Source organism: Ascaphus truei, chromosome 3 (assembly GCF_040206685.1).
Source record: "Ascaphus truei isolate aAscTru1 chromosome 3, aAscTru1.hap1, whole genome shotgun sequence".
Taxonomy (NCBI): Eukaryota; Metazoa; Chordata; class Amphibia; order Anura; family Ascaphidae; genus Ascaphus; species Ascaphus truei.
In genome coordinates this window covers 179,996,781-180,022,856 of record NC_134485.1, presented here as the reverse complement: position 1 = coordinate 180,022,856, position 26,076 = coordinate 179,996,781, and the positions used below count along the sequence as shown (strand labels likewise).

Here is a 26,076-nt window from a genome sequence, read left to right as displayed (position 1 = left end):
TGTAGCAGGGGGTCTCTGGAGCTGAACCGCATTGATTTCAAGTCCGGGGACACCCTACTTCCCAAGATACAGGCACCGTTATGGGGTGCCGGTATCTCTTATGCATGTAAATGTCTCGCGTCACGTGATCGGGACATTTCCATGCATAGGAGATACCGGCACCCTATAACGGGGCCTGTATCTCGGGAAGCAGGGGATCCCCGGACTTGAAACCAATGCGTTTCAGCTCCGGAGACCCCCTGCTACGATACTGTAATGTTTAAAATTAAATAAACCCCCCGTGATCGCCTATGAGAGGTGCGCAGTTAGTGACTGATTCAGCCTCTTACTGCGCGTCTATTACAGAGAGGCAGATCCCGGCAGGATTCACACAGCAGGGACCCCTGCTGTGTTTATCCGATGGGCCGTTTGCAGCGGCAAAACTTGTGAATATATCGCAGCCTACACGCGGCACAACACAAAATGTACCCAGGTAAATGTTCGGATAATGGCCGCTGCATCTGTAGTAGTAACAAACTATTTGTCTTTTCCACCAAATTTCCCTGGTTCCAATTACAAGCACGCAAAAAAATAAATACAAATTCACTGGTGCAGGTTCCTGATTTAAATGAGATTTAGATGTAAAGACTAATTAAACTGCATAACTTAAGCATTTTATCCAGCCATGCCCCAATTACTTACTGTGACATCATGGTCATGGCACATTCAATGGGTGTCATCAACTTCCTGATCACATCCTCAGTGAGCAGCTCAGGGCAGTGAGCAACAAAACTCTGCATAGCTTGAAAAAAAGTCAATGTTTCATCAAAATATATTAACATAGATGATTCATGATTTAGTCTGCTGTACAAATGGAAAACATTTAATTAATGGCATTTATAGATCCAACTGAAACATTACTGAAATTAAAAAAACGTGTGTATAATACACAAAACAATGTGTATACTATACATTTATACACACATATATACACACATATATACATACATATACACATATATATATATATATATATACATATACACATACACATACACATACATATATACACACACACATGCATACATCTTTATAGCGCCCATCCAAGTACATAGCGCTTTGCAGTAGTAATACACCTGACATCATAATAAGATACATGATAGGAATAAAAGTAGACATTAGGAAAAGGAGTCCTTTCCCCGAAGAGCTTACAATGCTTACATATTTAAATACAGGTCTATTTTTTTATTTATTTTTTATTACTCAGACTAGACCCATATTAGGCTGTGATACCTTTTAGCGGACAAAGAGTTTTTCATAGATTAAGTTAGTGTACAGAGGTTTAATTTTCATTGTACACTAGAAAAATAAACTTTTGAAGTTTCGAAAGCTCTGTACACTATAATTTCATCTATGGAGGACTCTGTTTTTCCACTAAAAAAGGTATCACAGCCTACAACACATTTACACTTCTCCAGCACCAATGCGGCTACTAAAACGTTGAACTATAGAATTACCCAATTAAACATCAATTCATTTTTATTCCTAAGTCGGACTGCACCAATAAGGAAATCGGGGGTGTACCATCCTGCTTCTTACCACAGAGAGCTCCAGCGCGATCTTCCAGAGTCACCTGCCAAGTAAAAGAGTCTCCTCTGGCTTTCTCTGCCTCCAACTCTTTTAAGGAACGAGGAAACACATTTCGCCAAAGCAGAAGCATCTTAGGGAGATGGTATCGCACAACTGAGGGGCCTGTGTAAGTTTGAGACAAGAAATTGGTGAGAAGCCATAGGGACTATAGCAATGGACTGTGAACGGAAAGGATGTGAGCAGACAAGACTTGTCTCCATGTATGTTTGGCAAGGATATGACAAGCTTTTACTACAGAGAAGAACAAAAACAAACAAGTACTCACAACACTCACATTTATTTGTAAAAATGCGGGGACTATGGGGAGCTAAATAAGAGGGAGCTTCAGACGGTATAACCAGTGCAGTACTCAGCTTACAGCAGCCCATCTATTCAGGTTCTGAGAGAGAGTGTTAGCTTGATGATAAATCCAAAGGAAGTAGGTTTATGGATCAGGCACCACATTATATTATCACTAACCCAACTACTCTGTTCCCAAAAAGCGCCTATGAGCGATGCACACTTTTCCATTATCCTTTTCTATTATTCCAAGTTACAGAAATTCAACTTTTGCCATAGAAATGAGTTACATAGCAAGACAGGGATTCATCCGGCTGTGATGCAATTACCAACGGATTGGGGTGCGATACCCCGATGAACCCCAGCCAAAGGCAGGTATTCCTTGTGCTTGGTTTCTACTTTGTGCATCTCTCAAACAGGAAGGGTACAGAGAAGATGCAGAGCAGCGTACGTACCTAATGTCATTAGAGCTCCAAGCAATAGCCATCCAGCCTGCGTGCGTTGTAACGATAGCCTGCTATTTTGTGAAGCAGTGCGTAACAAGTCTTCGGCTATGCTGACAACCATCTGCAACAACAAAATCAAAATAATGAGATGGACTTCATACAGTATACAGATTGGCAACAGTAATACTCAGGAACCAGAATAACCTTCACTAAACTGCTGCAGTGCATAATAGCATGTGTTGGATTGCTTAGCATGGGTTTAGTTGCCATGGAAGTGAAGAGACCTAGAACATGAGCACAAAGTAGATTGCATTTGAGAAATAACTTGGAAATTAGGTCAGAAAGGTGAGGAAGGGATGTAGATTGGCAATATTGCAGAAATGGAAACAAAATTTGGCGAGGTACCGATTGTGAGGGGTGAGGGAGGAGTACAAAAATGACACCCGTGCATCTAGCTTGGAGTCTACAAAGTATAGTGGAGACTTACAATTCAATTGAGAAATTAGGTACAGATGTAGGGTTAGAAGGAAGGGAACTGATAAGCTCTGTTTTTGACATGTTAGGTTAGAGATGATAATGGGACATCCACGAGCAAATAGCAGAAAAACAGTTACACACAATTGGAATGAAAGAGGAGAGGTCAGGAGATGAGAGGATTGAGAGAGAAAATTGTAGAGGGGGGGGTGAGGGGAGAAGATGGGAGACTTTCTCCTTGGTAACTGGTGTGGATGTGGCTTGACAAAGTCGTGTCGAATAGCGTTGATTTAATCTCTAAAGTGGTTAGCTAGATCTTGAGCTATAAGGCCAGAAGTGGGACCTTGGGTGGAAGGACAAAGAGAGTTGAAAGTTGAAAACAGACATTGTGAATTGGTGGATAGTAGATATGTGAGAGTAAAAGTAGTTTTGTTTAGAAAGGATTTGGGCAGAATTACAGGCAAAGAGAATTAATTTGCGGTGCATAAATCAGCTTTAGAGAGTGATTTCCTCCATTGACATTTAGTGAGGGAACAGAGACGACAGAACATAATATTAAGCAAGTAACCATCACAATGTGAAGCAGAGCTGGACAACCGCTCAGAGACCAAAGAATGAGGTCAAAGAGGAAATAAGAGGAAGCTGGAGTATTAGGGTTATCAATAGGAATATTAAAGTCTGCTAGAATGAGTGAGGAAGTCAGGAATGAGCAGGTGTGGAAGCCAGGCAACAAAATTGTCTGCAATACGGAGAGACAGGGGAGTGTTTTTTTCAAATGAGGGTAACGAGAGGGAAGGACAAGGGGGTATTACTTGGAAAGTGCATCAATGAGAGAGAAGAAGGCCTCCTCCACCATGTCTGCTCCCTGGTCAGGGGTATGACTAAAGGAAAGGCCACTGTAAGACAGTGCAGCAGGTGAGATAGTAACAGGTGGCGTTAGCCAAGTTTCAGTAATGTCTATTAGGCTGAACGAGTACGGTATATACACATATAAATACAGGCATACCCCGTTTTACGTACACCCGCTTTATGTACACTCGCAAGTACGTACATTTATTTTTAGTTACACCATACCCCTTTGTACGTACGCATGCTTCGTGAGTACGGACACCAGGGGGCGGCGTGCGTGCGTGCGCACCTCTCATCAATACTGCAACCTCCTTCATTGTGGTCCCTAACTGAGTGGGAGTGCAGGTAAGGGGTAAGGGGGAACGGGGCCAGATGGCAGGGGGAACGGGGAGATCGGGCGCACCATCAATCAGCTGCTATAGCAGTGATTCCGCCCGCACTGCAGCTCCTGGCTTTTCTCCCTCCGCTCTCCTCCTCCCTTCTCCCTCCTCCCTCCTCAGAGCTCGCTCTAGCCTGCTGCTGCTGTAGAATGGAACTTTGCATGTGAGTTACAGGCTACGGGGAGGAGGAGGAGGTGCTCTTCTACTGCATTCTGTGCTTGTGTGTGTGTCTGTCTGTGTGTGTGTGTTTCTGTGTCTGTGTGTGTGTGTTTCTGTGTCTGTGTGTGTGTGTTTCTGTGTCTGTCTGTGTGTGTTTCTGTGTCTGTCTGTGTGTGTTTCTGTGTCTGTCTGAGTGTGTCTGCCTGAGTGTCTGAGTGTGTCTGCCTGAGTGTCTGAGTGTGTCTGCCTGAGTGTCTGAGTGTGTGTGTGTCTATCTGAGTGTGTGTGTGTCTATCTGAGTGTGTGTGTGTCTATCTGAGTGTGTGTGTGTCTATCTGAGTGTGTGTGTGTCTATCTGAGTGTGTGTGTGTGTCTATCTGAGTGTGTGTGTGTGTGTCTATCTGAGTGTGTGTGTGTGTCTATCTGAGTGTGTGTGTGTGTCTATCTGAGTGTGTGTGTGTGTCTATCTATCTGAGTGTGTGTGTGTCTATCTGAGTGTGTGTGTGTCTATCTGAGTGTGTGTGTGTCTATCTGAGTGTGTGTGTGTCTATCTGAGTGTGTGTGTGTGTCTATCTGAGTGTGTGTGTGTCTATCTGAGTGTGTGTGTGTCTATCTGAGTGTGTGTGTGTCTATCTGAGTGTGTGTGTGTCTATCTGAGTGTGTGTGTGTGTCTGTCTGAGTGTGTGTGTGTGTCTGTCTGAGTGTGTGTGTGTGTCTGTCTGAGTGTGTGTGTGTGTCTGTCTGAGTGTGTGTGTGTGTCTGTCTGAGTGTGTGTGTGTGTGTGTCTGTCTGAGTGTGTGTGTGTGTGTGTCTGTCTGAGTGTGTGTGTGTCTGTCTGAGTGTGTGTGTGTGTCTGTCTGAGTGTGTGCGTGTGTGTGTCTGAGTGTGTGCGTGTGTGTGTCTGAGTGTGTGCGTGTGTGTGTCTGAGTGTGTGCGTGTGTGTGTCTGAGTGTGTGCGTGTGTGTGTCTGAGTGTGTGCGTCTGAGTGTGTGCGTGTGTGCGTCTGAGTGTGTGCGTGTGTGCGTCTGAGTGTGTGCGTGTGTGCGTCTGAGTGTGTGCGTGTGTGCGTCTGAGTGTGTGCGTGTGTGTGTCTGAGTGTGTGCGTGTGTGTGTCTGAGTGTGTGCGTGTGTGCGTCTGAGTGTGTGCGTGTGTGCGTCTGAGTGTGTGCGTGTGTGCGTCTGAGTGTGTGCGTGTGTGCGTCTGAGTGTGTGCGTGTGTGCGTCTGAGTGTGTGCGTGTGTGCGTCTGAGTGTGTGCGTGTGTGCGTCTGAGTGTGTGCGTGTGTGTGTCTGTCTGCGTGTGTGTGTCTGTCTGCGTGTGTGTGTCTGTCTGCGTGTGTGTGTCTGTCTGCGTGTGTGTGTCTGTCTGCGTGTGTGTGTCTGTCTGCGTGTGTGTGTCTGTCTGCGTGTGTGTGTCTGTCTGCGTGTGTGTGTCTGTCTGCGTGTGTGTGTCTATCTGAGTGTGTGTGTGTCTATCTGAGTGTGTGTGTGTGTCTATCTGAGTGTGTGTGTGTCTATCTGAGTGTGTGTGTGTCTATCTGAGTGTGTGTGTGTCTATCTGAGTGTGTGTGTGTCTATCTGAGTGTGTGTGTGTGTCTGTCTGAGTGTGTGTGTGTGTCTGTCTGAGTGTGTGTGTGTGTCTGTCTGAGTGTGTGTGTGTGTGTCTGTCTGAGTGTGTGTGTGTGTCTGTCTGAGTGTGTGTGTGTGTGTGTCTGTCTGAGTGTGTGTGTGTGTGTGTCTGTCTGAGTGTGTGTGTGTCTGTCTGAGTGTGTGTGTGTGTCTGTCTGAGTGTGTGCGTGTGTGTGTCTGAGTGTGTGCGTGTGTGTGTCTGAGTGTGTGCGTGTGTGTGTCTGAGTGTGTGCGTGTGTGTGTCTGAGTGTGTGCGTGTGTGTGTCTGAGTGTGTGCGTCTGAGTGTGTGCGTGTGTGCGTCTGAGTGTGTGCGTGTGTGCGTCTGAGTGTGTGCGTGTGTGCGTCTGAGTGTGTGCGTGTGTGCGTCTGAGTGTGTGCGTGTGTGCGTCTGAGTGTGTGCGTGTGTGCGTCTGAGTGTGTGCGTGTGTGTGTCTGAGTGTGTGCGTGTGTGTGTCTGAGTGTGTGCGTGTGTGTGTCTGAGTGTGTGCGTGTGTGCGTCTGAGTGTGTGCGTGTGTGCGTCTGAGTGTGTGCGTGTGTGCGTCTGAGTGTGTGCGTGTGTGCGTCTGAGTGTGTGCGTGTGTGCGTCTGAGTGTGTGCGTGTGTGCGTCTGAGTGTGTGCGTGTGTGCGTCTGAGTGTGTGCGTGTGTGCGAGATTGTGTGACTGAGGGAGTGCGTGAGAGATTGTGTGACTGAGGGAGTGCGTGAGAGATTGTGTGACTGAGGGAGTGCGTGAGAGATTGTGTGACAGAGGGAGTGTGTGCGTGACTGAGGGAGTGCGTGCAAGCCAAGCTGATCAAGGACCTGAGTAAGGCCGTGCGTATAGTGCCGGCGATGCCACCCAAAAACAAACACATTGCCGCCGCCGCCGCGTGCGCTTATAGTAAGCGCGAGAGCGGCAATGCGACGGAGCGGACTTTGGAAGCCGGGAATATTTGATTTTCAAGGGCTGTCACCTCATGTGACAGCCCCTGAACAAATCAAATGCCCGGGAGCATATAACTTTCGCTAGCTATGATGGGTGATGTCGCCGGTCGCGGGCACTATACGCACGGCCTAAGGAAGCACAGCATTGTAAAACACTGTACAGTACTGTACAGTATTGTACTGTACTGTTTTCACCAAAGTCACAAAAAATAAGTCCCAAAAATATATCAGTCAGTCAAATAAATGCACCTCACCTTCATGCCCTTTCAGTAAAAATACTGTACAGTAGAAGATATGCCCTCTCCTTCATCCTTCCTACATATTTTTAAAATAATTTTCCATTCATCCATGTTGTATCTGTAAGCACATAAGAAAAATCAGCTGACATTAAAGATTTTATTTCAATAAAGCCTACTGTATTTATTTTGGTTACAAATGCGTTATTACATCAGTTATGCACATATATGATGTTTGCAGTACAGTACATGCATTGTAAAGTGGAAAAAAGGTAGTGCTTCACTATAAGTACATTTTCACTTTACATACATGCTCCGGTCCCATTGCGTATATTACACTGGCGACACACTTTATTCGAGCTCGGCTAGTCCCACGAATTCGGGTATACCCGGGTGTATTGAGGTTTGTGACTGTTTTCTGCCCGAGTGCATTGAGGTATTTTCCAAGCAGGGATTGAAGCATTTTATTCCCGCTGGCTGCAATACTGCACAGTATATATATATATACTGCATTACAATTCATGAATTTATGCCATCTGGTAGACACGCGAAGCATTGCAGCCTATTAAATCCTAATCATTATCATTTAACAGATCAGCCGCCCGTCAGCCAGGCATGAACCCAGGCTGGGAAGGCAAACGCAACGGGGCTTGTCAGAGGTGAGGAGCGGCGCATTCCAGGTATCTGCCAGGTACATACTGGGTATTTGCTCGAATAAAGTGTGTCGGTGCAGTAAAGCGGGGTATGCCTGTACACACATGCACAGACACACAGTGTGTGAGAGACATAAACAATGAGCAATATTTACCAAGCGGTGCTAAGCTGCAAGGCTTACAGTAACCTAGTAATTATGGCCCATTAAGTATTGAAAGACCAGATACATTTTGTTTCTTACCTTTCCTTTGGCGTGAGGAATACCCAAAGGACACTGATGTACACCGCCTAGTAGAGCAGCCATTGCAAAGCTGTAACCGCTAACCGCTTCAGGGGAATTCTTCAAGTTGTTTAGTCTTTCTACACACCTGTCCAGCAGCGATGTAAGCTGAAAGGGTAGTGCCACAGCAACACAGCGCAGGCACCATGCAGCTGCGAGTCTGGCTGCCATGCTGGGGTGAAGGAGGACAGACGTCACTGTGTCCAAAAGTCCTAAATACAAACGGCAAAAGGTTGAAACACTTCATAGCAGTGCAAAGGGGAAACACGAAGACAAACTGCACTCACATGGTAGTTTCAGCTTTATGTGCTAAGCAGTTTTCTTGATTTGGCTTTTTTTAAAAATAGCCTTTGGGGCAACGCAGGTGTAGGCTGAAGAGGTTCAACATAGAGGGGTGTTAGGCCAAATAACAGGTGGATTCTCATATTTCTTCATATCCTCTTAAGGACTTTAGCATGTGAGAACGTATTTAAGTTTTCTGTTTTTATCCCATTATTTTCTGAAACGGTCTTTGAAACGCTTTTTCTTTAAACAATCACTTTACCACTTTTCGTACATTATACCTAAAATGGAATAAGTACTGTTTTGGAGCTCTAATTGAACCTTGTAACCTTTTAGAAGAGATAAACTGTATTTTCTGACACATTTTGCTACATCTTATACTATATTAGTGAAAGCACTGTATGTTTGCCTGCCTGCCTGGATGTCCGGTGTCCCTAGGGGAAATCTCATTGGTCCCTTGGCCCGCCCGCCCGCCCCCGCACACCTCTCATTGGCCTGAGGCGGAGTGACGGGCCAAAGGACACACAGGGACACACACACACACAGGGAACACAGGGACACACACACACACAGGGAACACAGGGACACACACACACAGGGGGGACACACACACACACACACACACACACGGGGACACACACACACACACAGTGACAGACAGACACACACACACACACACAGTGACAGACAGACAGACAGACAGACACACACACACACACACACACACACAGTGACACACACACACACACACACACACACACACACTGTTACATACATTAGCGGGGCTCACAGTGTTAGCAGCACCCGCGCGCACCTCCTCCTCTCCCCGTGTCTCCCGCGCTTTCACCCCGACCCCCCCTCCTCCACCCCTTGCCCCCCTCCTCCACCCCCTCCTCCCCTTCCCGCCGCCCTTCGCCTTCATGCCCGCCTTACCGCCTCCCCACCCCCGCCTCTGCCTTTCACCTGCCCTTACTCCGGCCGCCTCTGCCTTTCACCCACCGCCTCACAGCCGCTGCACGCACTCAACAGACACCCGCCACACTCGACACATACCTGCCGCCACACACACCTGCTGCCTCCAGCCCCTACGCACCGACATCACTGACCCACCGCCTCACACCCTAGCAGGACCCCCACTCACAGACAGCACTCACAACCCACGCGCCAGCCGCCGCCTCACACCCTTGCATTTCCCCCACTCACAGACAGCACTCACAACCCACGCACCACCCGCCGCCTCACACCCTAGCAGGACCCCCACTCGCACACAGCACTCACAACCCACGCGCCACCCGCCGCCTCACACCCTAGCAGGACACACGACTCAGATTTTTACATCACTTATGCCACCAAAATATACATTGTACTGTGGTGTGGTTACAATAAACCATTTTTATACAACATCGTATTACATTTTCTTCCATCTTTCTTTTCAATATTATTATCCAACCTTTACAACAAACAGTCACCTATTGTTCCACGATTTATAAATAATACTACCTATTACGCATTTACATCCCGGGCAACGCCGGGTCTCTCAGCTAGTTGTTACATATTTTTCCAGTAAACATGGGCTGTGAACTCCAGGGAGCAAGCCCTTCATTTATTCTTAGTGGTGGCAGCGTATTGAGTTTTTTTGGGGAGATATTGCTCGTTTTGAGGGCCTTGCGGGAAGGTTAGCAAGTCAGCTGGACCGCCAGATGTATTAACCCTTTTCACACACAGAAATCATGTGCTCAAGGGTGCGGCGTACGTGACAAATTCTTATCAATACAATCTACTGTTTGTATAAATTACGCCTGCTGTGCATCTGGCTGCAGTTACCTATAGAAGGCTCCAGTATGAGAGGTGATGCTGTGGAGTTCAGGCTTTGTACCAGACTCCCCAGCTCCTGCAGGGCACACACCATGACATGCTGAGTGGCAGAAACGTCGGCAGATCCGCCTTTATTTTCATTGTTGGCATCATTCACCACAGCTTCTAAACAACAACAAAAAAAACACGAAACAGCACAATTACACCGCAAAAGTTGATATGTCATATCGAGCACGACCATAAAAAGGATCTAAATAAACAGGAGTAAGATTCTAAATTGTTTATGCCAATATTGGGCATTACATAAAATGTAGGACAGTGCAACAAATAAGGTTCTAAGAAAGAGTAATCGTATCAGGCTAGGAAATTCAGCTGTTCCAGTATTTCCATTGAGGGCCGCTGCTCTGTAAATGAAGATAAAATCCTGGTAACCAACCAACCGGCAAAAAGGTGCAATCCCTTTTAGGATGAAAGTGAACGAAAGGCAATTACATGTTTTAGAGGCCATATTTATGAAGCAGTGCTAAGCAATAAAGCACCATCCTGCCCATTCAAGTAAATAGGAGTGATTTACTTAAAAATAAATATAAACAAACACTTGTACAGTACGTATTTGTATGCACTTTTTAAAGTTAGGTTGTAAACATGGTGAGCGGAGACAGAGGACAAGGACATGTTGAACAGGGGCCTGCGCGGCTAACTCCCTCCTTCCTTATCTTTACTGCCCGTCAACAGGGACATGTGTGAGCTAGGGGTAAAGAAAATGGTCGAATTTCAAGCTCTCCATTGTTCAGATTCACCCATTGAAAAAGAAAACTTCTCTTCATTTCCAATTAAACCCACACAGCCAAATGTTTGCTATAATCATGGCCAGTGTTCGACAAACCTATACATTTGCTCGCCCCGGGCGAGTGGATTTAACCCCCGGGCGAGTAAATATTGGCCCAAGCAGCACACGTTCGGTACTAGGTGGCGAGTAGATTTTTTTGTATGGCGAGTAGATTTTTTGGTGATTTGTCAATCACTGATCATGGCAATTGAAGAGAGTACAGGGAAAACGGCGGTGCATCTGCTGCTGCTGCTGCTGAAGATTGGAAACCACAAACTGCAAACCACAAAATATCCTAGGTGCAAAAATTTATTTTAGGGCATAGTAACAGCCAAAAAGAACACTCTGACGCGTTTCCCGTGGTATCCCACGCTTTATCAAAGAGTAAAATCACTTACAACGATCACATACTTAAATACCCACAATTCCCTCTCCTCTCCTATGACGCTGTGTAATTTGGGCCAATCGGAAGCGTGGGAGGCGTCACTCCCCTCTAGCTGGTGTAAGGCACATTAGCTTGAAGCAAACCCAGCTGTGCTTCACAGTGCAATTGCATGGGAGGTGAATGTATCCTCCCCTTGATGACGCGACGTCCCTTCTGGCCAATCATAGGCCTTAAAAAACGGGACGTCCTAAATGTAAACAAAGACTGACTGACAGCTTTATCCAAGAAAAGGAAATGGTGGGTATACTCCTAAGAACAAATAACATTAGGATCATCGCTCAAGACACATTAAATCAGTATGTCTAGAACTGTTCAACACTGCAATATATAAAGGAACAATGATCCATATAATGAAGTAAGACAATTAAAAAACCACTATAAACACTATAGTGGAGTAGTACATAAAAACACACAAATTGCTGTGTATTACCCTCACAGTACACAAAGAAAATATATACAGTTAGAACCTAAGTTAGGAATAATTGCCACATATGCATGATATCTAGATCATGCTAAATCTTTCTAGTTAAACATAATGATATTCAAAATGACATTGTAGTTTAGCAGGATAGGGTCCTATGGACTATATGGTTACAAGAAGATCAAAAATGATTGTACCATCAAACACGGATCTAGGTGCAGTACAATTTACAAGTTTAAGCTAAGATAAGGAATTAATTTCAATACATTTGTATTCTTGAAATAAGGACACTTAGCCTTGAATATCATTTGATTAAAATAATCAATTTGATAAACTCATTATACCGTGGTGTAACTTTCAATATTAGGTATAATTGGATCAAACAATATTGCACGTATTCCAAACTTGTGTCTTTTATAATCACAGACTCTTTACTTAAGTCATTCTTTTACCCTCTTTATAAAAAATGCTGCAGTTCCCAGTCTACATTGAGCCCTTGAGGGGTCCTGGTATTAAATTGAAACATCCAATACATCTCACGTTTATTTAAGATGTTTAGCCTGTCACCCCCTCTTTTTAACATTTCTACATACTCAATTGCCATGAATTTGAAATTTAATAGCCCGCCCTGGGGACATTCTACAAAATGTCTTGACACTGGATGTTGTATGTCTTTGATTCTGATGTATCTCACGTGTTCCATTATTCGCTGTTTTAATGGTCTTATTGTCCTGCCAATGTATCCCTTAGAGCATTTACACCAAATATAATAAACTACAAATTGTGTATTGCAATTTATGAAAGTACTGATCTCATAGGGTTTTTTTAATCTGTGAACTTCAATGTTTTTGGCTGGCCTTGCATATTTGCAGATCTTACATTGGCCACATCTGAAAAAGCCTTTTGTTTTTATCAATGTAGTAGTTTGAACATTGGGAGTAAAGAGACTGGGGGAAAGATAATTTCCAAGTGTTTTTGCTTTCGTAAACACTGTTCTTGGACCCTGTTTGATAAACGGGATCAAATCATTGTCAAGGTGTAAAATATTCCAATGTCTGCTTATGATGCTCTTAATTTGTTGTGCTTGTGTGCTATATTTAGTTATGAAAAAAGGGGTTCCCAAGTCATTTGTGTTTTGATTCAAATTCCTTTTAGCCGTCTTTTTAATTGTTTTAGCCCCACAATTAGCAATAAGACAATCCCTATTTGATTTTAATGCAGATTCAAAAGCATTTTTTAGAGTTAGTTCATCATACCCACGTTGTTTAAATCTCTCAGTCAGGCTCCTAGAGTGGTCAATGAATGTCTCATCCGAAGAACAAATTCTTCTAAGTCTCATATATTGACTTTTTGGAATGCCTTTTATTAATGGCCTTGGATGACTGCTGTCAAATCTCAAAAAAGTATTCCGTGAATTGATTTTCCTGTACACCTCCATCTGGATGGTACAGGATAAATCAATATATAAATGTACATCTAAATAATTTATACTTGTGGGGTGATTTTCAAATGTAAAGTTCAGATTAAACTGATTGGTGTTGAGTATATCGATGAATGTACCTAACATATCAATAGTACCGTCCCAAATGAGGATCAGGTCATCGATATATCTCTTATATTTTGTGGTTTGCAGTTTGTGGTTTCCAATCTTCAGCAGCAGCAGCAGATGCACCGCCGTTTTCCCTGTACTCTCTTCAATTGTTCCTTGGTAGGAGCACGCAGGACAGGACCAGGATATCCCCAAGGTCAGCAGTGAGTAATCCATTTACTTCATTTATGTGATCAGTCCCACACACGGTTACCTAGACCACCACATAAGACTTACCTATATGGCTAGTGGCATAATCTATGGGAGTGTGTTTAACATTGGACTATCTGGAATCCTGAGTCTTATGAACTGTCCTATGCTATGAAGATGTTTATATTATTATATTTTTATATCATGATCAAACATTGCCTACTCCTGGTTAGCATCACAAGTGGGAATTAACCCTCCCCTTCCCTTTCATATAATCATGGCAACAATTCTTTAAAGGAGACAATTTCATTGTTATGTTGTTAAAAAAAAAAAAAATAGCATGTTAATTGAGAACGATTGTACCTAAAATCTTAGCAGCTTTCAGTAAATCTGCATTTATGGGCAATTGAGAACACAGAAACTACATTGTACGTATCCCCAATTCTTATATTCAAGTGGCAAAAAGGCAAATCATATTTCAGCCTTTGATTGTTGTACTTTTTTTTTACATAGTTACATACATAGTAGAGGAGGTTGAAAAAGACATATCCATCAAGTTCAACCTATGCTAATTTAGGATAACAAATACTTATCCTATATTTGTACTTGCAGTTTATTGATACAGAGGAAGACAAACAAAAAAAATGATTTAAAGCACACAATCATCTTTGTAACTAGAGACTTTTCCCCCCTTATTCATCCTACCTGGGCGATGAGGTGTGTGTCCTCCTTGACGACTCTCAGGATTGCCTTCCACATAAATAGACTGTTTACACTCCATAAAAAAGTTATACTTGCTGATGTCTTTACTTGAGCGCTATAACATTAAACTGCTGTACCCCTCCCAACCCCAACTCCTCACTCCATTCCCTCATTATTTATGTATCCTTACCTTTACATCCCCCCCTCCCTCTTTTGTTATACCTTGAAAACCTCAACAAAAACAGGACGATAAAATAAAAAATAAACACAATCATCTTACCCACGGATTTCATCTGCTTACTGATGGCCTGGCAGATCTCCTTAGCCGCTGCGTTTTGGGCTTTCTCCCCTAGTAGGCTGCCCACGGTGGCTCTCAGGATAAAGGACACGCACCTCCGGGAGTACACGGCCTCCACATGCGTCTGGGTGGCACGGGGGTGTGAGAGCAGGTCAAGCACGTGAGACAGGAACGTGGCAAAATTGCGCTCCAGCCACTCGCCTCCTAGTGTCGTGACAAAAATCACGTACGCCTGTGACCAACAGAAAAGTCAAGTAAACAAGTCACTTTAAAAGGATGTTATTAAATAGAAACAGTTTTAAGAAGCATTACATGGACTGTAAAAAATAAAAATATTAAATATATATATATATATATTATATATGTAGAGGTATCAGTACCGTGTTAGCCGAGCTTCAATAATCAAAAAAATAAATAGACGATACCGTTCTGTGGCTAACGAAATGCTTTTATCTGTGCGAGCTTTCGAGATACACTGATCTCTTCTTCCGGCGATGTTACAATGAATGAAGCAAGCAAAGGGTATACTTAAAAACAGTGTCTCTAGGAATGTTATCTGTGCTCGTCCCTCCCCCGTGTGTGGATGTGATTTATGGCTAGAGGTGTTAAATGGCTCCTGAAAGTTAGTGATGTAAGAGTGTGTGTGTGAATCTGTATGAATATAAATGAATGGAGAGCCCACAGTGTATACAGTGCTTTACAAAAGGTGTGTGTGGAGTGGGAGTTAATATAAATGACTAGCTGAGAGACCCGGCGTTGCCCGGGATGTAATTTTGGGGGGGCGTACGACAGGGTTAGGCTTCCCCCCCCCCCTTGACAGCTAGGTGGGTGACTGAGTTGACTGAGTGTGTGGGTGACTGGGTGGGTGACACCTGACTGAGTGGGTGGGTGGGTGACTTTGGGTCGGTTTGACTTTGGGTCGGTGGGTGGGTGACTTTGGGTCGGTGGGTGACTTTGGGTCGGTGGTTGGGTGGGTGAGTTGGGTCGGTGGATGGGTGACTGACTGGGTGGGTGAGTGGGAGACTGACTGGGTGGGTGAGTGGGAGACTGACTGGGTGGGTGAGTGGGAGACTGACTGGGTGGGTGAGTGGGAGACTGACTGGGTGGGTGAGTGGGAGACTGACTGGGTGGGTGAGTGGGAGACTGACTGGGTGGGTGAATGGGTGACTGGGTGGGTGGGTGACTGACTGGGTGGGTGACTGACTGGGTGGGTGACTGACTGAATGGGTGACTGGGTGACTGAATGGGTGGGTGACTGGGTGACTGAGTGGGTGGGTGACTGAGTGGGTGGGTGACTGGGTAAAAGTGACTGGGTGGGTGTGTGGGTGGGTGACTGAGTGGGTGGGTGGGTGACTGAGTGGGTGGGTGACTGACTGAGTGGGTGGGTGACTGGGTAAAAGTGACTGGGTGGGTGTGTGGGTGGGTGACTGAGTGGGTGGGTGACTGAGTGAGTGGGTGGGTGACTGAGTGGGTGACTAAGTGAGTGGGTGGGTGACTAAGTGAGTGGGTGGGTGACTGAGTGAGTGGGTGGGTTACTGAGTGGGTGGGTGACTGAGTGAGTGACTGAGTGGGTGACTGAGTGAGTGGGTGGGTGACTGGGTGGGTGAAAGTGACTGGGTGGGTGAGTGTGTGGGTGACTGGGTGACAGTGCGTGGGTGGGAGACGGTGGGTGACTTACCTTGACCCCGTGGCATCTGGCTGGGGCAGGAGGTGAGTTCGGGAAGCTGGGGGGGGGGGGCCAAGAGTGGCAGGAGACCCACGCCGCGCTTCCCCTCCGTCCGGTAGCGGCGCACGTGAGGGGGAGTCCCGCGCCGCGCTTCCCCTCTCCGGTAGCGGCGCACGTGAGGGGGAGTCCCGCGCCGCGCTTCCCCTCCGTCCGGTAGCGGCGCACGTGAGGGGGAGTCTCGCGCCGCGCTTCCCCTCTCCGGTAGCGGCGCACTTGATGGGGAGTCCCGCGCCGCGCTTCCCGTCTCCGGTAGCGGCGCACGTGAGGGGGAGAGCAGGAGGCCCGGCCCGCGAGGGGGGAGGAGCCTGGAGTTTGCTGCTGAGCAGGAGGGCCGCGCTTCCTCCGCGGCGCACGGTGAGGGTGCGGCTGGGGATGTTGCGGAGCGTGGGGATTTGGGTGAGGTGGGGAGGGGGGAGAGAGTGAGGGGCACCGGGAGAGGAGGGGCACCGGGAGAGGAGCGGGGGGGGGGGTGTGGAAGGTGAGCTGCGGTCCAACTGACGGGGGAGAGTGTGTGTCCCTGTGTGTGTGTCCTTTGGCCCGTCACTCCGCCTCAGGCCAATGAGAGGTGTGCGGGGGCGAACCAAGGGACCAATGAGATTTCCCCTAGGGACACCGGACATCCAGGCAGGCATGCAGGCATACAGTGCTTTCACTAATATAGTATAGATGTGGGTAGGTATTCAGCAGCACAACTGAATGCGGGACGAAACCATGCCAAGACGCAAGATGCAAAACCTGCACAATGCTCTACACAGCGGACACACATTTTAGTGCACCGTCAGGCCCAGTCAAATTAATACATCAAGGCTAAGCACCGTTTAGTAATCTGGGCCATTTAGGTCTTTCAATTCCATATAAAAAGCCTAGTTTAATGGGATAGTGAGCAGCCAACATGCATTAAAGATCTATAAACGGTCAGTAAAAGTGGTATCAACCCATGGTTACGATTCCCAATAAACCAGTACTTAAATGACAAAACAAAGCTAACAAATTGAACAAGATTTGATTCCATTATTATTCACAACACCATTCTTTACCAATAGAAAAAGCTTGCAATAATGTGACCAGTCAAAAGGCCATTTTGGTTTTCTTCACTGTCTAGTGCAGGGGTGCACAAGATTTTTCTGGTGGGGCGCAGGCGGTTGCAGAGGTCCCACACTCTTCCCCAAGGCATTTAAATTAAATGCCGGGGGACCGCGCAAGGCCTCTGCAACTCAACTCAGCCATGGCATGTGACATCACATGACCCCACTGCGTCATTCGACGCCCGTCATGGCAACGCAGCATCAGGGTCACATGACCCCGCAGCAAAAAGGTAGAGGGGGGGGGGGGGCAGCACCAGAAGTTTGTGTACCCGTGATCTAGCATATTATTGTAGAATGTGGAGACAATTCTGCATGTAGAACAAGAGTAGCTAAAACAAACATGAAGGAGAGACATTATTTTGTAATAAACCTTAGCATCACGTGGGATTTTAGTTTACTGCAAACCCAATGAGCATCCCATAAAAGTGACCTAATGAACTGACAGTATGCACAGTACGATTGTGTTTTTCTTTGTTGATGGCCGAGATCTCTCCCTTGTGTCCTCATTGCATGGAAGTCATGTTTGAAGTAGTTACAAATTACTGGCGAGTGTCACCTCTGTGGTGGACACGAGGACAGGTGATCCCCTAGTGAAAAATCTAGTGTAAGCTTCATGTGATCTCAAACAAATTACTTTCTGTGGTGTGTACTAAAATTAGGTCAAGCTCTTTGGTAGAGAAATGCATTGGCTTGGTTTCATTGTGTGTACAGCCAGGCTCTTCAACTGCCTGCCCATAGGTCAAATGGGGCCCGCAAAGAGCCTTCACGTGGCCCTTAAGACTCTCTGCTCCTGCTAATTTCATACTACTAGTTGCTTAGGCAGCTAAATGCAGTTTTTTCAAACTGAAAACACTTGTAACTTAAGGTGGCTTAAATATGTATTTAAATACAAATGTTATCAAAGGTTTGTAAAATATTAAAATACATGTTAAATATTTAAATGAATTATATATATATATATATATATATATATATATATATATATATATATATAAAAATTCATTTAAATATTTAACATGTATTTTAATATTTTACAAACCTTTGATAACATTTGTATATATATATATAAATATATATATATAAATATATATATATATATATATATATATATATATAAAACAAAAGAAACAGCGCACAATCCTAGGGCATTACCAGAAAAATTGGATTTATTATAAAAAGTAGGGGGGAAGACAATGCCCACTTAAAAGATGGATTAAATAGAAATCACATAAACGTTTCTTTATAACTGTGTGGTGGTACGGCTTTAAATGCCCAACGCCAGCTGAGGGAACCTCCGGATTGTAGCCCGAGACACCATCTGCCTCTCGGGCTACGACACACACACACACATGCACGCACGCACGCACGCACGAACGTGTAACCTTTCCACTCCAAAATGTTGTCAGATATGGAGAACTGGTTGAAGGGTCCCTGTGTGTACAGGTCAACGTAAGAGCAGAATGCACAATAAAAATATTCATTACTATTACTGTACTAAATTAAACTGATGCCAGGGAAACCACAATGCAGGTTTCAATCACTAAATGAATGGTAAAAGCAATTATTTGGAGATGTGGTGCAAGGCTTGGGAGACGAAGCAAAACAAAAACACACACCTCAAAAATGACTAGTTTAGAAGCCTGCTTCCATTATTTAGACTTTTAAGGATATTTTAGCAAAGAATTACAATGTACGTCTTGCTTTCTAATACATCCACACTATTACTGCCCTCACTTACAGAACAGGTACCTTGAGTAAAGTTCGGTAGTAGAATTCAGAGTTGATAATGGTATTATAGAACTCCAGGGTTATCACTTTGTAGGATGTATTAACCATCTCTTAACATTTGAGAATTCATGTATGTGCAGCCATGTAAGTTTTTCATGGCAGGGACTACCCAATCACATTGTTTTCAAAATGATTTATTGTTGACACTGTTACTAGCCAAAGTTGTATTTTTCATTTCCAAAAATGCTAAAAAATAAAACTCTGCTTCATTGTTGTACAGAAGTAGAAAATAATACACACAAGATGTTAATGGCTATTTTTTTCTTTCTAGGCTATGTACGGCTGCTTATAGGTTTATACATATTGCAGAACAAACCTGTGTAACGCCAACTCTCACTTCTCAACTGATTGATCCTCCGCCTTTCAACATTTCTCCTCCACTCTTAAGGAATCCGGAGCCTCCCCGCAGAAATCCTGTGGCCATAAGTTCCAACACCTCCTCTAACGTGGCCCTCTTAACATTCTGTCGCATGACTTTAGTGAATAAGATAAAAAGTAAAACAAAACAAATTAAAAAAAAAAATCTAACTTGAAATGTACAGGTCATTGACGATGGCATTAGGAATGGAGCTCTTGTAGAGAAATAGAGATGTGCAAGGACAGCTGTCTAGGGATTTACACTAATAGTGTCTTCATCCCTCATTGGACTCTGGCTTTACTGCTGGGTTTCCTAATCCAAGAAGAAGTTTGATGCTTTGTTATTAAGCCGCACATGGCAAGACTCTACAATAATGAATTTCTGAGAGATTTCTCCTTGACCACTGGAATTTTACTAGAAGTACTTTGCTGGTTACTGACTGGGGATTTTGGTTATTCCCACCCACCTTCTGTACGAGTCCTAATGAATGAAACCGAGCTGCTGTAAACCTACCTGTTGCTTGCTTTGGCATTAATGCCGTGGCCATAACCGTTCCCAAGAGTTTAGAAACTGCGACTCTCACTCCATAGTTGGAGCCTTCTAAGGCCTTAAAACAAAGTGTTGCTACGTTCTCCAGCTCGGCTGTCCACATGAAAACGGCCTCGGTCTGCAGCTCCAGCAGGCACTGCGAAAAAAAAAACATTACTTAAGTAATAATCTCCGAAGAACAGGGCATTACTGGCCAATAATTCCCTGGCTGGAAGAGTTGAAGGCCCGAGGCGCAGCCAAGGGACTTTAACCCAGACAGGGCATTATTGGCCAGTAATACCATGTTCTGAGGGGATTATTATTATTATAGGCTAAATGTAGGCTAATTATGTTTTCTTTACATTTTTCATAAAAAAAGATAGGACACTTTTGTAGTCATATTGATTTTTATCAGCATGATCATCTACATTCTTATGTTTTTACTGCAAGTTTATTAAAAGAAAATTGTACATACACACAACCACCCTTTATAAACACACACACACACACACACACACACACACACACACACACACACACACACACACACACACACACACACACACACACACACACACACACACACACACACACACACACACACACACATTCTGCAACCCCCCTCTATACGGAAACACACTCTGCAGTCCCCCCTCCTGTACACCCACAAACACACACAGCAATGCCCCCTGTAAACCCACAAAACTGCAGAGACACACACACATACCAAAACACACTCAACTCGTATTAACTCAATACGGCATAAACTGCAATACTAGGCAAGCTCCACAGGCAGCGAAAGGGTTACATTTAAAATGTTGAGCATTTCTATATAGCCACTTCATAAATCTGTTCCTGATCAACCCCATCCATAGAGGAGGAGCATAAATAAGTCTCAAATACCTTTTTTGTGCTCAAATTCAGTTTTAATGATCAGTACACTTAAGCCTTAAAGAATTTTACTGAGTTTTTAATGAAAAAAAAAGGCACCTTTACAACAAATGTGAAAATTCAATATTCTCTAAAAGTAAAGTAGTAGAAGACTATGAGGCTTATTTGATAAGCTCCAAAGCACACCGATGTTGAAGTCTCTGGCATATATGGTTTAGTACTAAATTAAAAAATCTAACCCACGTGAATAATTGCGATAGGTATAATATCTGACATAGTGTTGAACAATTATATCCAATAGTGTCTTTAGTATGTTGGTTCTTTCTTCAGAAATTACGAAGATACCTCTCAGATCTTAAGCTTAAATGCAACAATATGCAGGTAGTCTTTGTTATCCAACGTTTCTCTTTTGCAACAAATGGAATATCCAACGCTTTACAATGCAACCCTAAGGGCCGGTTTTTTAAGCCAGAATGCGTTATCCGATGCCTGAATGCGTTATCCAACGCTCACCGCCACTGATTAACATGGGACTCACTTTACAACGGTTTTACAATCCAACGCTACTGCCAGAACGGATTCCGTTGGATAACCGAGGACTGCCTGTACATGTATAATTACTTTCGTTCTACAATTGCTATTTAAATCTGAATAAAATACTGCTTTTTCACCAGCACAAAATGGTCATTTGCTACAAATTTGAGATAAAGCTACAAGCATCATCAGAAAATCATAAAAAGATTGACTACCCATTTGGAAGTTCATTAGTTATGTTATCAAGCAAACACAATAATATCCATTTAGTATTGCTTTGCATGATTGTCTACACCAGTGATTATCAACCAGGGTTTCGTGGAACCCCGGGGTTCGCGAGCACCCCTCAGGGGTTCCACAGCCGCCATGGGGGTTAGAGCTGGGAGAACTCTCCTATGCTGTCCCAGGGCCCCGCGGCGGAACCCCCACATAGCAAGGACCCGGCGGCTATGGAGCTCAGCAGCAGCCACACGGTCACTGCTATCCTTCCTCTCCCTGCGTCGGAAGTCGTGTCAACTTCCTGCTGACAGGGGGGAGAGGAAGGATCAGGCAAGAGCACGCAGCTCCCTCAAAGAGAGAGAGAGAGGGGTGTGTCAGTCTCTGTGTGTCAGTGTTTGACACATGCTCTAAGAGTGTGTGTGTGTAAGCGAGAGAGGGAGTGTGTGTGTGTATGCGAGTGGGGGAGTGTGTGTGTAAGCGAGTGGGGAATGTTAGCGAGTTGCAGAGTGTGTGTGTTTGTATAAGCAAGTGGGGGAGTGTGTGTCAGCGAGTGGGGGGAGTGTGTGTGTGTAAGCGAGTGGGGGAGTGTGTGTGTAAGCGAATGGGGGAGTGTGTGTGTAAGCGAATGGGGGAATGTGTGTGTAAGCACATGGGGGAGTGTGTGTGTGTAAGCGAGTGGGGGAGTGTGTGTGTAAGCGAGTGGGGGAGTGTGTGTGTGTGTGTGTGTAAGCGAGTGGGGGAGTTTGTGGGTGTATGCGAGTAGGGGAGTGTGTGTGTGTGTGTATGAGAGTGGGGGAGTATGTGGGTGTATGCGAGTGGGGGAGTATGTGGTTGTATGCGAGTGGGGGAGTATGTGGTTGTATAAGCGAGTGGGGGAGTGTGTGTAATGGGGGAGTGTGTGTAATGGGGGAGTGTGTGTGTAAGCGAGTTGGGGAGTGTGTGTGTGTAAGCGAGCGGGGGAGTGTGTGTGTGTGTAAGCGATTGGGGGAGTGTGTGTGTGTGTGTAAGCGAGTGGGGGAGTGTGTATAAGCGAAGTTGGGGAGTGTGTGTGTGTAAGCGAGTTGTGGAGTGTGTGTGTGTGTAAGAGAGTGGGGTGTGTGTGTAAGCAAGTGGGGGAATGTGTGTAAGCAAGTGGGGGAGTGTGTGTGTAAGCAAGTGGGGGAGTGTGTGTGTAAGAGTAGGGGAGTGTAGGTGTGTGTATAAGCGAGTGGGGGAGTGTGTGTATAAGAGAGAGGGTGAGTGTGTGTGTATGCAAGTGAAGGAATGTGTGTGAGCGGCTGGGGGAGTGGGTGTGTGAGCAAGTGGGGGAGTGAGTGTGTGAGCAAGCGAGTGAGGAATGTTAGCGAGTTGCGGAGTGTGTGTGGAGTGTGGGGGGAGTGTGTGTGTATGTGTAAGCGAGTGGGTGAGTGTGTGTGTGTAAGCAAATGGGGGAGTTTGTGGGTGTGTAAGCGAGTGGGGGAGTATGTGGGTGTATAAGCGAGTGGGGGAGTATGTGGGTGTATAAGCGAGTGGGGGAGTATGTGGGTGTGTAAGCGAGTGGGGGAGTGTGTGGGTGTGTAAGCGAGTGGGGGAGTGTGTGGGTGTGTAAGCGAGTGGGGGAGTGTGTGGGTCTATAAGCGAGTGGGGGAGTATGTGGGTGTATAAGCGAGTGGGGGAGTATGTGGGTGTATAAGCAAGTGGGGGAGTATGTGGGTGTGTAAGCGAGTGGGGGAGTGTGTGGGTGTGTAAGCGAGTGGGGGAGTGTGGGTGTATAAGCGAGTGGGGGAGTATGTGGGTGTATAAGCGAGTGGGGGAGTATGTGGGTGTATAAGCGAGTGGGGGAGTATGTGGGTGTATAAGCGAGTGGGGGAGTATGTGGGTGTATAAGCGAGTGGGGGAGTATGTGGGTGTATAAGCGAGTGGGGGAGTATGTGGGTGTATAAGCGAGTGGGGGAGTATGTGGGTGTATAAGCAAGTGGGGGAGTATGTGGGTGTATAAGCGAGTGGGGGAGTGTGTGTGTGTGTGTATAAGCGAGTGGGGGAGTGTGTGTAAGCGAGTGGAGGAGTGTGTGTAGCGAATGGGGGAGTGTGTGTGTGTAAGCGAGTTGGGGAGTGAGTGTGTGTAAGCGAGTTGGGGAGTGTGTGTGTAAGCAAGTTCCACAGCCGCCATGTGTGTGTAAGCGAGAGGGGGAGTGTGTGTGAGCGAGTGGGTGTGTGTGTGTATGTGAGCAAGTGGGGGAGTGTGTGAGCGAGTGGGGGTGTGTGTGTATGTGAGCAAGTGGGGGAGTGTGTGTGTGAGCGAGTGGGGGAGTGTGCGTGTGTGTGTGTAAGCAAGTGGGGGGTGTGTGTATAAGAGAGAGGGGGAGTGTGTGTGTATGCAAGTGGAGGAATGTGTGTAAGCGAGTGGGGAATGTTAGCGAGCTGCGGAGTGTGTGTGTGTAAGCGAATGGGGGAATGTGTGTGTGTAAGCGAATGGGGGAATGTGTGTGTGTAAGCGCATGGGGCAGTGTGTGCGTAAGCGAATGGGGGAGTGTGTGTGTAAGCGAGCGGGGGAGTGTGTGGGTGTATGCGAGTGGGGGAGTGTGTGGGTGTATGCGAGTGGGGGAGTGTGTGGGTGTATGCGAGTGGGGGAGTGTGTGGGTGTATGCGTGTGGGGGAGTGTGTGGGTGTATGCGAGTGGGGGAGTGTGTGGGTGTATGCGAGTGGGGGAGTATGTGGGTGTATGCGAGTGGGGGAGTATGCGGGTGTATGCGAGTGGGGGAGTATGCGGGTGTATGCGAGTGGGGGAGTATGTGGGTGTATGCGAGTGGGGGACTGTGTGTGTATGCGAGTGGGGGAGTGTGTGGGTGTATGCGAGTGGGGGACTGTGTGTGTATGCGAGTGGGGGAGTGTGTGGGTGTATGCGAGTGGGGGAGTATGTGGGTGTATGCGAGTGGGGGAGTATGTGGGTGTATAAGCGAGTGGGGGAGTGTGTGTAAGCGAGTTGGGGAGTGTGTGTGTGTGTGTAAGCGAGTGGGGGAGTGTGTATGCGAGTGGGGGAGTGTGTGTGTATGCGAGTGGGGGAGTGTGTGTGTGGGAGTGTGTGTGTAAGCGAGAGGGGGAGTGTGTGTGTATGCGAGTGGGGGAGTGTGTGTGTGGGAGTGTGTGTGTAAGCGAGAGGGGGAGTGTGTGTGTTTGTGTGTGTAAGAGAGTGGGGGTTTGTGTAAGCAAGTGGGGGAGTGTGTGTGTAAGCAAGTGGGGGAGTGTGTGCGTAAGCAAGTGGGGGAGTGTGTGCGTAAGCGAGTGGGGGAGTGTGTGCGTAAGCGAGTGGGGGAGTGTGTGCGTAAGCGAGTGGGGGAGTGTGTGCGTAAGCGAGTGGGGGAGTGTGTACGTAAGCGAGTGGGGGAGTGTGTGCGTAAGCGAGTGGGGGAGTTTGTGCGTAAGCGAGAGGGGGAGTTTGTGTGTAAGCGAGAGGGGGAGTTTGTGTGTAAGCGAGAGGGGGAGTTTGTGTGTAAGCGAGTGGGGGAGTGTATGTGTAAGCGAGTGGGGGAGTGTATGTGTAAGCGAGTGGGGGAGTGTATGTGTAAGCGAGTGGGGGAGTGTATGTGTAAGCGAGTGGGGGAGTGTATGTGTAAGCGAGTGGGGGAGTGTGTGTATGCGAGTGGGGAAGTGTGTGTGTAAGCGAGTGGGGGAGTGTGTGTGTGTGTGTGAATGCGAGTGGGGGAGTGTGTGGGTGTATGCGAGTGGGGGAGTGTGTGTATTGTATTGTATGTCTTTATTTATATAGCGCCATTAATGTACATAGCGCTTCACAGTAGTAATACATGTGGTAATCGAATAAATAACAGATAATATAAATAACAGATCATGGGAATAAGTGCTTTAGACAAACATAACATTAAGGAAGAGGAGTCCCTGCCCCGAGGAGCTTACAATCTAATTGGTAGGTAGGGAGAACGTACAGAGACAGTAGGAGGGAGTTCTGGTATGTGCGTCTGCAGGGGGCCAAGCTTTATGTATCATGTGTTCAGAATGTTCACAGTGCTATTCGTATGCTTCTTTAAGCAAGTGTGTCTTAAGGTGGGTCTTAAAGGTGGATAGAGAGGGTGCTAGTCGGGTACTGAGGGGAAGGGCATTCCAGAGGTGTGGGGCAGTCAGTGAAAAATGTTTAAGGCGGGAGAGGGCTTTAGATAAAAAGGGGGTAGAAAGAAGACATCCTTGAGCAGAACGCAAGAGTCGGGGTGGTGCATAGCGAGAAATTAGGGCTGAGATGTAAGGAGGGGCAGAAGAGTGTAAAGCTTTAAACGTGAGGAGAAGAATGGAGTGTGAGATGCGGGATTTGATTGGAAGCCAGGAGAGGGATTTCAGGAGGGGAGATGCTGAGACAGATCTAGGAAAGAGTAGAGTGATTCTGGCAGCAGCATTTAGGATAGATTGTAGGGGAGACAGGTGAGAGGCAGGAAGGCCGGACAGCAGGAGGTTACAGTAATCAAGACGGGAGAGAATGAGGGCCTGAGTC

At 46.1% G+C, this 26,076-nt stretch overlaps 1 pseudogene; it reads right to left on the bottom strand.

Moving 5' to 3' along the window:
• Nucleotides 1-26,076, bottom strand: part of LOC142489275 (HEAT repeat-containing protein 5B-like) — a 45,878-nt pseudogene that overhangs the window by 4,095 nt on the left and 15,707 nt on the right.